Genomic DNA, 14,655 nt, shown 5'->3' with positions numbered 1-14,655 from the left:
AATTTTAAAGAAAAATTTTACCCATTCAGTTTTCTCTAGATATAAATCACTTAGATTAACAGAAGAGGATACAAATTACCCTCTCTTATAAAAAAATTAAGCAAATTATTTGTGAGCGCCTTTAAAAAGTCTCTAAGATCACATGAATTCACTAGTGAGTTATATAAAACATTTTTGAAAATTCCAATATTATATAAACTATTTGTAAAAATAGGCAAAAAAGGAGTCCTACCAAATTCCTTTTAGGATCCAAATATGGTATTGATACTTAAATTAGGGAGAGAGAACAGAGAAAGAAAATTATAGACCAATATCCCTTATGTATATCAATGAACAAATCTTAAAATACAGCACAAAACTCATAGAGTATAACTAGGCTGTGTTTTATACAAGGAATGCAGGACAGGTTCAATATCAAGGAAACTATCAGCATAATTGATATATTAATGACAATTTTTTAAAAATATAATTATTTCAATAGATACAGAAAAAAACCTTTGACACAATGCAATACTCATTCCTATTAAAAACAGCAGAAAGCATTGGAATCAATGGGGCTTTTCTTTTTTTCTTTTATTTACTTTTGGTTTTTGCAAGGCAATGGGATTAAGTGATTACAACTAAATAAATCTTAAATGTCTGAGGCTGGATTTGAGCTCAGGTACTCCTGACTCCAGGGCCAGTGCTCTAACCACTGAACCACCTAGCTACCCTGGAGTTTTTTTAAAAATGATAAGTACTATCTATCTAAAACCACTATCTATATTGAGGATTATCTATAAACATTTTATCTAGAAGCCTTCCCAGTGACATCAGGAGTAAAGTAAGGATCCCCATTATCAACATCATTATTCAATATCACAATATTCAATTCAATTCAATTATTTTAGTATTATTCAATACTAGAAAAATTAGCTACAACAATAAAAGAAGAAAAGAAATTGAAGAAATTAGAAGAGCCTGTGAGGAAACAAAACTATCACTCTTGCATATGATATGATGGTATTCTTAGAGAATCCTAAGAATCAATTTAAAGAACTAGTGAAAACATTTATAAAATATATCAAATTGTTTGCTTTCTCAATGGAGTGTGGAGGGGTGATATAGAACGAAGGAAAAGAATTTGGAACTCAGAGTTTTAAAGATGATTTAAAAGAGATTTAAAAATTCTTTGTACATGTAACTGGAGAAAAATAAAACACTAAATAAGGGGGGGGAACTAATGAAAATTACAATTTCAGCAAAGTTTTAGGATATAAAATAAAGTCATATAAATGTTTTTAATTTTTTTATACTTACCAACAAAGACAAGCATAAAGAGATAGAATGAGAAATTCTATTTACAATAACCACAGGGGTGGCTAAGTGGCGCAGTGGATAAAGCACGGGCCCTGGAGTCAGGAGTACCTGAGTTCAAATTCAGACACTTAATAATTACCTAGCTGGGTGGTCTTGGGCAAGCCACCTAACCCCATTTGTCTTGCAAAAAAATCTAAATAAAACAAAATAATTGCAAATAAAAGGGCAGAGCCAAGATGGCAGCAGGAGAAGAGCCTCTCTAAGTGCTCTCTCCAAAATATTTCAAAAACCTTAAAATTATGACTCTAACTAAATTTTCCAGAGACAAGAACCCACAGAAAGATCCAGTGAGGCAATTCTCTAGCCCAAGGTAACCTGGAAAATAGTGGAAAAAACTGTTCCATTGGGTTGGAGAGGTGGCCTTGCCAGAGCAAAGGAACTTCAGCCTCCTGGGAACAACTCCAGGATGACTGGGAGCAGGGCCTCAGGGCAACAGAAACAGTTTCTTGACCTGCACCCCAGGGCGCACCAAGCACAACTCGGAAGATCAGCAGGGAGACCTCTGCCAGAGTGAGCACAAAGCCCAGGACCTCAGCACAGGTCACAGACCTCAGCACAGCCTCGACAGTGCAGATCCAGGAAATGGAAGCAGGCCCATGGAGCCACCCAGCAAGAGCCTCCAGGTAGCTGCACCCTGAATGCTCAGCCCACTGAAGGTAAGGGAGTGGAGGGAGACTTCCGAGATCTGAACTCTGTTCCTGGAACAGGACTCTGGGGCTCTGACCACATTCAGACCCTGGTCACAGTCTAGGCCCCCCATAGAGCAGGGACACCTCCTCATAGCCCCAGGGGCAGAGGGGCCAGCTAGTAGTCATTCACAGACCAGGAGCAGTCAGAGCCTCACACACTGAGGTCCTGGTGGGGGTGTCCCAGTAATACTCAAAAGCTCAGGAAGCACCCCCAAACCAGGCACAGGCTGAGGAAATGAGTAAACAGAAAAAAAAGAACCTGTCTATAGACAATTACTTTGATCCCATGCAGGACAAAATACTCAATCTGAAGATGAGAAAGTTCAAGCTTCTGCATCTAAAGAATCCAAGAAATATAGAAATTGGGCTCAGGCTATGATAGAGCTCAAAAACGATTTTGAGGGGAAGCTCAGTGGCACAGTGGATAGAGCATTGGCCCTGGAGTCAGGAGTACCTGAGTTCAAACTGGGCCTCAGACATTTAATAATTACCTAGTTGTGTAGCCTTGGACAAGCCACATAACCCCATTTGCCTTGCAAAAACTTAAAATAAAAGATTTTGAAAATCAAGTAAGGGAGTAGAAGAAAAATTGGGAAAAGAAATGAGAGAGATGCAGGAAAAACATGAAAATGAAGTCAGCAGCTTAGTCAAGGAAATCCAAAAAAATGTTGAAGAATATAGCATGCTAAAAACCAGCTTAGGTCAAATGGATAAAACAGTTCAAAAAAGTTATTGAGGAGAAGAATGATTTAAAAAGCAGAATTGGCCAGATGGAAAAAGAGATAAGAAAGCTCTCTGAGGAAAATAAATCCTTCAGAGGTAGCATGGAGCTAAAGGAAGCTGATGACTTTGTGGGAAATCAAGATACAATAGTTCAACTCCAAAAGAGGGAAAATTAGAAGAAAATATGAAATATCTCATTAAAAAAAACAACTGATCTGGAAAACAGATTCAGGAAAGATAATTTTAAAATTATTGGAATACCTGAAAGTCATGATCAGGAAAAGAACTTTGACATCATTTTTAAAGAATTCCTACAGGAAAATTGCCCAGATATCCTAGAAGCAGAAGGTAAAATAGAAATTGAGAGAATTCATCAATCTCCCCCCTGAAAGAGATCCAAGGGGAAAAAAAACCCAGGAATATTATAGCCAAGTTTCAGAACTCCCAAGTCAAAGAGAAAATATTACAAGCAGCCAGAAGGATACAATTCAAATATCGTGGAGCTGTAGTCAGGATCACAAAGGACTTAGCAGCAACTACATTAAAGGCTCATAGGACTTGAAATATAATATTCCGGAAGGTAAAAGAGCTTGGAATGCAACTGATAATCAACTACCAAGAAAAACTAAACATTCTCTTCCAGGAGAAAAGATAGACTTTCAACGAAATGGGGGAATTTCAAATATTCCTGTTGAAATGACCAGAGCTGAACAGAAAGTGTGACCTTCAAGTACAGACAGGACTCAGTGAAGCATAGATAGTGGAGGATTAGGATTAATTATGAGGGACTTGATGATGAACTGCATGGATTCCTTCATGGAAAGATGATACTGATAATACTCATATGAACATTCTCATTTAATACAACAGATAGAAAGAACTTTTATATATGAAGCACAGGAGAGAGCTGAATTTGAAGATATATAATATATTGTAAAAATGGAGTCAATGATGAAAGGGAAATGTACTGGGAGTAAGAGAAAGGAGAGGCAGAATAGGCTAAGATATTTCATGTAGCTTTTGCAATGGTATGGGGTGGGGGGGAAGGTGAGGGGGAATGAGAGAACCTTCATTCTCATCAGAAATGGCTCAGAGAGGAAATAGCATTATACACTCAATAGGGTATAGACATCTAGAGGAAAAAGGAGAAAAAGGGGGAGGGAAGGAGGGATGTGGGTGATAGAGGAGAGGATAGATCACAGGAGGGGATAGTCAGATATAACACATTTTCTTTTTTACTTTTTGCAAGGTGTTGGGATTGGGTGATCTGTCTGGGACCACAGGGCCAGGTGGTTACTGCGTCTCTGGGGTGGGATTTGGGCTTGGGGTCCCTTAGCCCCAGGGCTTGTGCTCTATCTGCTGCACCACTTAGCTGCCCCACAGCACATTTTTGAAGAGAGATAGAGAGGGAGAGAGAAAATATAATAGGTGGTAGTAAAGAGGAATAACAATCAGCAACAGCAACTGTGGAAAAATATTGAAGTAACTTCTATGATGAACTTAGGATAACAAAAATAAGTGATCCACCCAAGACAGAGCTGTTGATGACAGAACACAGACTGAAACACATTTTTTCTCTTTCTTTTACTTTATTTCTCATGAGGTTTTATATTTTTGTGGGGGAGGAGGTATTATGTTTACTCTTAAGCAAGAATATTTTAGTCATGTGTAAATAAAAAATAAAATCTTAAAAAAAATTTAAAAACTGCAAATAATATAAAATACTTGAAAAATCTACCTGCCAAGACAAATTCAGGAGCTATATAAACATAATTACAAGACACTTTTCACACAAATAAAGTCAGATCTAAATAACTGGAGAAATGTTGTTCATGGAAGGCTATAAGTGCCATCAAAATCAAATTAGGAAAAAACTTATATTATAGAACTAGAAAAAATAATTACAAAATTCATCTAGAAGAACAAAAGTAAATAATATCAAGGAAATCACTGATAAAAATGTGAAGCAAAGTGACCTAGCAATACTGAATCTCAAACTGTTACAAAGTCAAAGTACATGAATAGGAGTTTTCAGACTAAGAAATGAAAAAGCTATTTATAGTCATATGAAAAAATTTTCTAAATCACAATTGATTTAAAAAAACACAAATTAAAACAGCTCTGAGGTACCATCTCATACCCATCATATTGACTAATATGACAGAAAAGGAAAATGACAAATGTCGGAGATGTAAAAAAATAGGGACACTAATGCACTATTGGTGATTGTGAATTAATCTAACCATTCTGGAGAGCAATCTGAAACTATGCCTAGAGGGCTATAAAACTCTGTTATACCCTTTTGATTGCAATGCACTAATAGATTTACATCCCAAAGAGATCAAAGAGAAAGGAACTATTTATACGAAAATGTTTCCAGTAGCAATCTTTGTGGTGTTGAAGATGTAGAAATTGAGGGGATGCCCATCAATGAGGGAAATGACTAAATAAGTTGTCCTGTATTATTGTGATGAAATACTATCACGCTATGAGAAATGACAAACAAGATGGTTTTAGAAAAACCTGGGAAGACTTATACCAACTGATGCAAAGTGAAATGAACAGAACCTGGAGAACATTGTACACAGTAGCAATAATTTTGCATGATGAGCAATTGTTAATTACTTAGCTATTCTCAGCATAACAATGATCCAAAATTATTTCAAACACTGAGGATGAAAAGTGCTTTGTCAAAGCTTCTATATCCAAAGCCTCCAAGAAAAATATTAATTGATCAGAGGCTGTTGAAGAGCTTAGAAAAAGATTTTGAAAAGCAAGTAAGGGAGGTAGAGGAAAAAATTAGGAAGAAAAATGAAGCAATGCAAGAAAATCATGAAAACCAATGCCAAAGTAAATGTCTTAAAAACTAGTTTAGGTCAAATGAGAAAAGCAGCCCAAAAAGTCAATGAGGAGAAGAATACCTTAAAAAGCAGAAGTGGCCAGATGAAAAAGGAGATAAAATAGCTCTCTGAAAAAAATAATTTCTTCAAATGCAGAGTGGAGATAATTATGAGCGATTTAATGATGTTGAATGCTTGTATTCCTGCATTGAAAGATGATGTTGATAACTTGTAAAAACTGTCTCATTTAATAGGGCAATTAGAAGGAGCATATATAGACAAGGCACAGAAGGGAGCTGAATATGAATGTATAATATATTATAAAGATGGAATTAATGGAAGAGAAAGGAATATACAGGGAGAAAGGAGAAGGTGAGGTAGAATGGGTTAAGATATTTCACATAAAACAGGCAAGAAAAAAGCTTTTGCAATAGAGTGGAAGAAGAGGAAGGTGAAGGGGAGTGAGTGAGCCTTCATTCCCATCAGAAGTGTCTCAGAGAGATATAGAATAGGGTATACTCAACAGGGTATAGAAATCTATCTCACCCTAGAGGGAAAAAAAGAGAGGAGAGGATGGGAGAAGGGGAACAGGGGGAAGTGAGGGGGGGTGTTGGTGACAGAAGAGAGGGAAGATACTGGGAGAGGATAGTCAAATATAACACACATTTGAGGAGGGATAGGGTGAAAGGAGAGAGAGAATAGAATAAATGTGGGTGGAGAGGAATAGGATAGAAGGAAATACAGCTAGCAATAGAAACTGTGGAAAAAATATTTAAGCAACTTCTTTGATGGACTTATCCCAGATACAGAACTAATGGTTTCTGAACACAGACTGAAGTACACTTTTTTCTCTCAGTTCATTTTTCCTGAGGGTTATCTATCTTTGTGGGGGGGAGGGGGGAATTATGTTTAGGTTTAGAACAAGACTTGTAGTAAAGTGAAAATAAATTAATAAATTAAATGTAAAAAAATATATAATAGATGGAATCATTGTACAGGTAGATGTTTAATGACAGAAAAATTATAACCACACTTCTAAGTTTGATTGGAATTATTAATATTATTTCCTTCACTTTCTTGTTTAGACAGTGATCAAAGCAAAACATTAAACCCTGATTTTCTTTTAATTTTCAAGGTATAAATGCTCCACTGAAAATTTAATAATTTGTTCTCCTTAGCTTATTTGAGTTGCCTCAAGTACAGCCCTGGATGGAATTCATTATGTATAAGATTCTTTCCCAGAAATAACCTATCTTTCTGCTCAGTTATCATGAGAAGCTGTGTGTTTCCTTCTTCATCTCTAAAAGGGGAAGTTGAACTGGATGACCTTTGATATCTGTTTCAATTCCAGGGCATAAAACTTGTGAGACACACACAGGAGAAGCCATCATAGAAATTTGGGCATAAGGTTGAGGAAAGGAGTTGAGATTAGATCTAAAAATTGAGATCAAGAGATGGTGGCTGGAGTCACAAGCTTAAGTTTATCAAGGAAGGAAAAAAGAGAAAATACTAGGGACAAACCTTTGGATACACTCCCCTCTCTCTCTACCCACACCTGCATGAACACACACCTGGGTCACAAGGGAAGAGGAAGGGAAGCTCTAAATTCCAGAACAATCATTCAAAATATCTGCCACCCCTTCCCATCTCTGCACAAATAACATATTTAGGAACTTGTTCATTGGTTTTTCTTGATAGTGGGATGGTATGGATTGGAGACAAACCACTTTGTTATTTGGTTTCTTTTGGGAGTAGTCTCTATCTCTGTTTTTCAGAAGAAGGAAGCCAGAGAAGCTAACTCACTGATTTAAAGTTGTACAGCAAGTCACTGGCAAAGTTCATAGGTATCCAAGCCTCCTGAGGCAACTCCATCTCCCCAGTTCCATATTGCTTTTTTAAAAAGATTAAAATTTTTGGAGGAATGATGTGGACTATGCTTTTCATAATCACTTTCCCAAGGCTACTATCCCACCCAGGGCAGGTGGGACAGATTGGAGAGTCGTGTAGACTATGTTTATGCTTGGGTGATTCATCCTAATTCTTGGCATGGATTGTAACTAACCCTATGTATGGTTGACAGTTTCCTCTCCACCCCCAGCGATTCAGGTTTCCTTTCGTTTGTTTGTTTTTTAATAAGGAAAGTCCCAGTCCAATCTGGTTATTTCTTTTGGAAAAAGAGTTAATGTCACTGACCCAAGATTTATAATAGCAAATTGGAAATAGATTGAAAGCATAAAGTATCCCTCTTCCCCTACCCCAACTCTGTCATCTGTCTTGGGTGAACAGCCCATGTGAAAATGAATAATTAGGACTATGAGAGAGCCAGAGACTAAAGGCAAGGAAGTTGAGGAAGGTTCAGCTTTGCCTGCAGGTAAAATGTGCTTCCTTTCTTCCTCTTCCTCTCCCTTCTCTCTCCTTTGACCCTGATCCTACCCCCATGATAGGGGAGGAGCAGCCCTTGGCTCAAAGAGATTCTACCATATCCCAAGTTGCCAGAATATCTTCAAAGCTCAAGGCAGTATTCTTTGATCCAGCAACATCTCTACAAAAGATCTATCCATTCATCTATATCCAAAAGAAATCATAAGGGGCAGCTAGGTGGCATAGTGGGTCAGCTAGGTGGCATAGTGGATAAAGCACCCGCTTTGGAGTCAGGAGTACCTGGGTTCAAATCTGGTCTCAGACACTTAGTAATTACCTAGCTGTGTGGCCTTGGGCAAGCCACTTAACCCCATTTGCCTTGCAAAAAAAAAAAACTAAAAAAAAGAAATCATAAAAAGGGGAGAAAGACCCACATGTACAAAAAAATATTTATAGCAGCTCTTTTCCTCATGGCAAAAATGGAAATTGAGGAGATGCCATCAACTGGGGAATGGTTGAACAAATTGTGGTATATTAATTGATGGAGCACTATGGTTTTGTAAGAAATCATGAGCAAAAGGATTTCAGAAAAACCTGGAAAAACTTACATGAACTGATGCTGAATGAAATGAGCAGAATCAGAACATTGTGAGATGACCAGCCTCCAGGTCAGTGACCATCATTATCCCCATATGGTTAACTCTATTTTCAAATGATTAACTAGGATTCTCAGAGGGGAAAGAGAGTAGGGGAGCCTGGCAGGAGCATCTCATCCCTACCTTGCCCTGCTTCAAACAAGACTTAAATTCAGTCTCTTCTTCTTTCCTTCTTTACTTCCTTGCATCCTTTCTTCCTTCCCTCTCTCCTTCCCTTCTTCTTTCCTTCTTTCCTTTTCTTCCCTTCTTCCTTCTGTCTCTTTCTCTCCCTCTCTCCTTCCTTCTTAAGTATTATTTTCTTTTGACAGAAGAAGAAATGAGGTCCAGGAAGTTAGGGACTAGTTGAAGGTAAATGATGGGGTCAGAATTCAAAACCAAAGTTTCTGACAAGCAGCCTCACAGTGGAGAAGCTGTTATTGTTTTGTTTCTAGGGTCTGGTATGAAGCAAATTTATTAAGTTTGTAAGGACATTTTCAAATCATACCAGTAGCTGACCACCTATTCTGATGACATGAATATGAATCCTCAGTCACCATCCATCAGCCCCAAATGGTAGGGCTTTCTCTTCTCTCCCATTTGAGACATGGAAAATCTGAGGCCAAGATACTAAGGTCTGCAATCACAGGGAAAAAAGGATGAAAGAAGAGTAGAAGATGAAACATCTAGAAGTTTTAGATTTTTTTCAAAGCTTAGTTCTGTTCTTTAGGGTTACCTCAAAGATGACCTCTTCAAGATATGACACTTCTATACAAAACTTGATAGGAAACTCCATGTATATATAAATTTCACACAGGAATCCAAATCATTTATTTTAATGACTCCTTCCCAAAACACTAAGAAACAACATTTTGAATGTATGGGTAGCTACCCTCTTGTTTCCCATTGAGGAAAAAGAGGCTTTTGCAATGCCTTACATGTAAGAAAATGTTTGTGGACTTCAGGCACCACATCTTATGCAAGATCTGATCACTCATTACTGCTAAAGTGGGTGTAAAAAATATTTACAGAGGTATTGAGGTCAATTCCTAACTGATGCATACTGACTGAGCAAGTCACTTGGTGTCTCAAGGCCACAGGCCCCTCTCAAAGATAGTGGTTCCAAACTATTTGGTTTCAGGACTCCTTTCATCAAAATTAGTAAGGAACTATTTTTTACTAAAACTCTCCTATAAAGTAGCAGTCAACCAAACCACCTAGTACTGGTTAAGAAAAAGAGTAATGGACCAGTAGATTAGAGTAGGTACAAAATGACTATAGTAATCTACTGTTTGACAAACCCAAAAACTTTAGTTTCTGGGATAAGAACTCACTATTCAACAAAACTGTTCTGGGAAAACTGGAAAAAAGTATAACAAAAACTAGACATAGACCCATATCTCACACCCTATACAAAATAAGATCAAAATGTGTACAGGATTTATTCATAAATGGCAATACCATAGACCAATTAATAGACCAGGAAATACTCTGTCAGAGAGTTTTTGGAGAGAATTTTATGAGAGAGAAGAGGGAGAGAAATTTATGACTAAAAAAGAAATAGAGTTCATTATATAAATTGCAAAATTGATGACTATTAAATTAATAAGTCTTTACCCTAATAAGAGTTACATTGCCAAATTAGAAGGAAAACATAAAGCTTGGAAACAATTTTCACAGCTAGGGGTTCTGATAAAAGGTCTCAATTCTAAACTATAAAGAGAATTGAATTAAATATAAGTCATTCCCCAATTGATAAATGGTCAAAGGATTTGAACATGCAGTTTTCAAATGAAGAAATTAAAACTATATATATATATATATATATATATATGTATGTATATATATATAATCATATGAAAAAAAGTTTCCAAATCAATGTTGATTAGAGAAATGCAAATTAAAACAACTATGAGATAACTCCTCAGATTGACTAAGATGGTAAAAAGGCAAAATGATTGGTGTTGAAGAGGTTCTGGAAGGATTGGGACATTAATGCATTGTTGGTGGATTTGTGAACTAATCCAACTATTCTGGAGAGCAATCTGGAACTATGCCCAAAGAGTAATAAAACTGATCATACCCTTTGACTCAGTAATACCAATATCCAAAATAAAATAAAATAAAAATAATATAAATGATATAAATGATATAATATAACATAACATAACATAACATAATATAATATAATATAATATAATTAAATAAAATTAAAATAAAAATGGTAAAAGTATCACATGTTTAAAAATGTTTATTGTAGTGGCAAAGTATTGGAAATTGAGGGAATATCCATCAATTGGGGAATGGCTGAACAAGTTATGGAATATGAATGTTGTGGAGTACTATTGTTCTATAAGAAACCATGAATGGTTGGATTCTAGAAAAACAAGGAAAGAATTACATGAGCTGATGCTCAGAGAAGGGAGCAGAACCAAGAGAATATTATACATATTAACAACAACATTGTGAATTAATCAGTTATGATGGATGCAGCTCTTCTCAGCAGTTCAGAGATATAGGACAACCCTGGGAGAACTGTTATGGACAACACCAACCACATTCAGATAAAAAAAAAGGGAGGGAAAAACCAACAACAGAATCTGAATGAACACCATGTTCATCTTTTCAAAAAACTTCTCTTAGGTTTTTCCTTCCTAGCTCATGGTTTTCTTTCTTCTCCCTTAGTCCTAATTCCTCATACACAAAATGACTAATATGTAAACATGTTAAACACAAATGAAAAAATATATCTTTTCCTAGATTGTTCACTGCGGAGGGAAGGCAGGGGTGGGAAGGGAGGGTGGCAGAAAAATGTGTAACTTATAAATATGCAAGTGGATGAATGTTGAAAAGCTTTCATAATGTAATTGGAAAAATAAAATATCAATGAAAAAATTAGTAAAGACCTCCCAGAGTGTTTTTTGGTTGGTGAATTATATGAATCTGTTAATATTTTCAATATTATCATTAGAATGTAAGCTCCAAATATTTTTTTTTAGTTTTTTTGCGAGGCAAATGGGGTTAAGTGGCTTGCCCAAGGCCACACAGCTAGGTAATTATTAAGTGTCTGAGGTCAAATTTGAACTCAGGTCCTCCTGACTCCAGGGCTGGTGCTCTATCCATTGTGGCACCTAGCCACCCCCAAAATATGTTTTGATTTCAATCCCAGCACTTGGTATACATAGAATATGTTTTAAAAATTCTTAACTCTCTCTCTTCATTTTTCTGTCTCTATCTCGCTTTGTGTTTCCCTTCTCTGTCTCTGTCTTTCTCTTTGTCCCTCTCTGTTGGTCTCTCTGTCTCCTCTGTCTCCCTCTTTCTCTGTTTCCCCCTTGGTCCATCTTTGTCTCTCTCTCTCTGTCTCTGTCTCTGTCTCTCTGTCCCTGTTTCTCTCTGTCTTTACCTCAGTCTTTGTCTCTCTGTCTGACTCTTTCTCTGTTTCTATCTGCCTCTTTTTCTCTCTATCTTGCTTTGTCTCTCTCTGTCTCTCTGTCTGTCTGTCTCTGTCTCCCCCCCCCCCCCGGGTGTGTGTCTGTGTATGTTTCTGTTTCTGTCCCTCACCCTCCATCTCTCATTCTGGACAGCTTTACATGCTTCTAGTGAAATGTTTCTTCCAAGGGTCCTACTGCAAATCTAAGCATTGGGGTCTTAGAATTCTCTCTAACCCACCCCCATCCCTCTGTGAACAAACCCCAATAATTTAATGAGTTTACTGAGGACTAGCCTATGTCAGAGTCTAGACCATGAATAAAAAGACTTGGCTTGCATACCAATTCTTTGCCCTCACTGCCTTGCTCTGTTCTATTACCTTGGGCCAGTCATTGAAGTCCTCCTGGCTTCACTTTCCCAGCTACAAAATGGTGAATGTGAAGAACTGAGGCACTGGATAAATTATTCACTTTGCAGATAATGGGAAACTGTATTAAATTTATATGAGATTCCTTTGGGTGAAGAAGATGAAGGGACTAGTGACAGAAGAGGGAAAAGGCGATGTTCAGGTAGAATTACCATATGGGGCACCAAGGTCCAACTAAGTAGTGGTTTAACTCTGCTAGCTGAGGTTGGGTCTATGTTTTAAAACCCTGACAAGGATCCAGAATTGGGAGGGATCAACTTAAGAGGATACCAGGAAGGATGTTCAACATTCTTACTGGAGTTTGAGAGAAGAAAGAGAATGCTTGTGAATCTTGGTGACTATGGGTGTTACTGGATGTTCTCAGACATCAATAAAACCTAGAGTAGGGAAGGGATCTGTAAGGGAGAAAAAAAATTCAGAGTATGGTGAATTTTGTTGTTCAGTATTTTTAAAGTTGTGTTCAATTCTTTGTGATCCCATTTTAGAGTGACTGGTCATTTCCTTCTCCAAATCATTTTACTGTTGAGAAAACTGAAGCAAATAGGATTAAGTGACTTACCCAGAGTCACACAGCTAGTGTCTAAGACCAGATCTGAACTCACAAGAATTAGTCCTTCAGACTCCAGACCCAACACTCTGTATCCATTGTGTTTCTTAGCAACCCCAAACACATAGTGAATTTTAAAATTATCCAAATTATTCCTTACTGGTTTTTTGTCCCTGGTAATCCTAGCTTAGATTCAGACACAAGGATGGACTATTTTCTCTCTTTTTTTGCATGGCAATGACTTGCCCAAGGTTACAGCTAGGTAATTAAGTGTCTGAGGCTGGATTTGAATTCAGGTCCTCCTGACTCCAGGGCCAGTACCCTATTTACTGCACCACCAAGCTGCCCCTAAGGATGAACTATTTTCTGAGGATCAACCTAACTGAAATCTGAAAAATTCACTGAGGGCTGGATGGAAAATGATAGATGCTTCTCTTCCCCTTAGGAAGATCTGGGTTGGAGTCCTGCCTCTAAAACACACCGGCTGTGTGATCCTAGGTAACTCTCTTAACTTCTCAGTGTTCGAGGAAATTTTTAAGACCATAAGTCAGAAGAGAAATGACCTGATAATAATAATAATAAAGGAAGTTTCATTTCCAGAAAGTTCCCTACACCAATGAAATTATAGATCCATTTCCTGTCCCTGTCTTCACTGTGTCCTAGACACTGCATGGGGAATACAATGACAAGAATTAAGCTGACCCAGCTCTTGGATTGTATACCCAATTCTGTCCAGTGTTCTTTCCATGATGTCACACTGTGTCTCAAGGACTGGCAGGAGGATTTACTGACTGGTTTGTACAAATACACCATAGGCCATTTTCATTATTACTATTTCTGAATCTTCTCTTTTATGTTGTGACTATAATCCTGAAAAAATTGTGTTCTGTGACTCAAGAATGTGTTGGCAGAGAGAAAAAGGAAAGGGAGTGTGGTGGAGACTGGAGCCAGGGCATCCAGAAGCTGTGCCAATCTTTTTGGACAACAAGATGGAATTTTACCATAAGAGCTACAGAATTGTTTATGCTCTTTGACCCAGTGACTCCACTCTTGAATGATAGATATCCTAAGGAGCTCACTGGTAGGAGAAAAAGACCAATCTATGCAAAAATATTTTTAGCAAACTTGTCCCAAATGACAAAATAATAGAAACAATTCACGTGTCCAATCAACCACTAGGGAACGGCTGAGCAAACTGGGGGATATGAATGAAATAAACAGTATTATGCTGTAAGAAAGACCAAGTCAATGTAATAGAAAATACCATCCATATCCAGAGAAGGACCTGTGGAGTTTAAATGTAGACCAAAGTTTCAGTTGTTAAAAGTTGTGTTATGTAGTGTGTTCTTTTTTTCTCTCTAATGTTTTTGCCATTTGGATGCCATTCTTCTTTCACAACATAACTAATATGTATCTATGTTTAGCATGGTTATACATGTATAATTTATATTAGATCAGTTTCTGTCAGAGGAGGGGGGAGGGAGGGAGAAAAATGTAAAACTCAAAACCTTGCAAAAAATGATCCTTGAAAACTACCACTGCATGTAGTTGGAAAAATAAATGAAATATTCATTTAAAAAAAGAAATAACAAGTCAAGCAACTTTGGAAGAATCTATAACACTGATTGATAGAGCAACCAACCAACAC

At 37.2% G+C, this 14,655-nt stretch overlaps 1 pseudogene; it reads left to right on the top strand.

The window, feature by feature from the left end:
• LOC141512025 (claudin-6-like) overlaps positions 1 to 14,655 on the top strand; it is a 32,398-nt pseudogene that overhangs the window by 5,743 nt on the left and 12,000 nt on the right.

Source organism: Macrotis lagotis, chromosome 2, assembly GCF_037893015.1.
Source record: "Macrotis lagotis isolate mMagLag1 chromosome 2, bilby.v1.9.chrom.fasta, whole genome shotgun sequence".
NCBI lineage: Eukaryota > Metazoa > Chordata > Mammalia > Peramelemorphia > Peramelidae > Macrotis > Macrotis lagotis.
This window is presented reverse-complemented; position numbering and strand designations above follow the sequence as displayed.